Source organism: Amblyomma mixtum, chromosome 3 (assembly GCF_055824585.1).
Source record: "Amblyomma mixtum isolate Tamu chromosome 3, ASM5582458v1, whole genome shotgun sequence".
In the NCBI taxonomy this organism is placed as follows: domain Eukaryota; kingdom Metazoa; phylum Arthropoda; class Arachnida; order Ixodida; family Ixodidae; genus Amblyomma; species Amblyomma mixtum.
The window spans coordinates 341,868,111-341,870,242 of record NC_143014.1 but is presented as its reverse complement, the minus strand read 5'-3'; positions in this window follow the sequence as shown (position 1 = coordinate 341,870,242).

Sequence of the window (2,132 nt, the reverse complement as noted above, 5' to 3'; positions counted from 1 at the left end):
CGCAACATAGCTGCACCGACCAAGAAAGCCGGCATTTCCAAATATGCTAGTATGTAGTACTTACAGCATGTCTACGAGAGCATACGACGCAGCATTATGTGCGTCTCAAATTTTAGGGTCCACGTGACCAGAGCTGTTTTTTTTTCATGTTTCTGACGCCAGAGCACAGGCTTGAGCTAAGAAATTGAAACCGGGATTACTCAGTATAAATAATGCAATAATAAATTATTTACCCCGGATACATCAATGCGTTCTCGAGGATTCTACGCTTGAAACAAACAATGCACAGACCAAACATATTAGGTCCGCACCCCTTTAACCAGCTTACGTGCAAACGTGATTTTCTGTGTAGTGTACCAACTGTCACGGGTTCCGCTACCGGCATACGCCGACACTACGCCGCTCCTGAAAACTAATTAGTTGCCCCGCTCTCTTGATGCTGGCTACGCCTGAATAGTCTGCAAGATCTGTCATGGCGGCTCGGTCTTTCAGAGGACACACAATAAACGCTCCCCTATAATTGGCGCAGGTGCTGGGTACGTTCCCTACGAATCTAGAACTCCAAAGCCGTAAGCGGTCCCGTGCGTCAGCCATGCCATATGAGACTGCCTCAACACCGGCGGCCTTTTCAATCACGGTCCTCTGTTCTGGCGTCATATGGCACCGTGACCTTTCCCTATTCAGTGGCACAGCCGACAAAGATGTTGCCACTGGTTGTCTCCGTACGAATGAGCCAGCAGCTATAACAAGTCGTGTGACTCCATCAAGCTGAGTAACGACATCTTTTACCTTACGGACGTCGCGAACCTCTGGTTTTGCCACCATGAGGCGGACCTACCCACTTGGTCCGTATTCAAGAAGAGTTTTGTGGAAGTGTTCGGCCGCCCGGCAGTGCACAAGCTCCGTGCCAAACAGCGCTTACATGGTCGCACTCAACGCACCGAAGAGACTGTCGCCAGTTACACTAAGGACATAGTTGACTTCTGTAAGCGTGTCAACCCTGCAATGCCCGAACCGGACATGATTCATCACATACTCGAAGGCATCGCTGACGACGCATTTCAGATGCTCCTCGCGAAAAGTCCTACCGTTGTCAGTGAGGTCATTAAGCTTTGCCAGAGCTGTAACGAGCTCCGCAAGCAGCGCGCTTCTACGCGGAGCATCGGTGTCTGCGACAAGGCCTTCTCTACACATTAGCCCTTGGTGGTCCTACTCCTCCAAATCAAAGCCTTCGTTCGCGAAAGGTCGTCCGCCAGCTGTCCCTCATTTCACATTTCCAAGACCCAGCCCGCCATGTTTCTGACTGCCCTCTCTTTGGCCCCTGCCATACGCCGTGTCGGGCAGGGCCACGTCGCTGATGTGCTGCCACCTAGCCCTGCGCTCCCACGTGTGACGACACCCCTGATGTACGCCCAAGCGTGGTCCATGCCGCGACATCAGCCAGCACCCGATTCCTACCAGGCCACCGCTTCTTTCCGTCCGCCGCCGTCGTCTGAGTCCCCATCTCCTGCTCCGTTCTCAAGAGCCTGCCCACGTCCTACGAACCCTTGGCGTACTACGGACAACCGACCGATCTGCTACACCTGTGGTCTGCCTGCAGCCATGTCGCGCGGCTTTGCAGCTGGCGCCTTCCGCCCTCTCGGCCTGATTTGCGCTTCTACCCGTATGATGCCGAACCATCCTCGCCGAGAAGGCCGCCTGATCCCCCCTTTGTGTCCCCAGATCGCCTTCCCCTCGTCGCCGTTTCCCTTCTCCGATGCTGTCAGGTTCTAACTCCGCCCTTGAAGGAAAATAAGTCGCAGTTCCGGGGGCAAGAACTGCGCTCGTTTCGAACTCCTCAAGTCCTCTGTGTCATCCTGGTAATGTAATTGCGATGGTAATGTAAAGCGCCGTAGTTTCCGCTCTCGTCGACACGGGCGCTGCAGTGTGACCTCAGTGTGATCCCACCGCCTTCGGACTTCTCGTTCCACACCACCGTCTCATAGCACGTTCATCCCTCATGCACGTGTACGGCCCGTGTCCTTATTCAAGGTTTTTTGAGCACCATGGAGTTTATTGTTCTGTCTCACTGCTCACACGACATTATCCTGGGATGCGACTGCCTTTCTACACATCGTAGACTTGCACTTTGT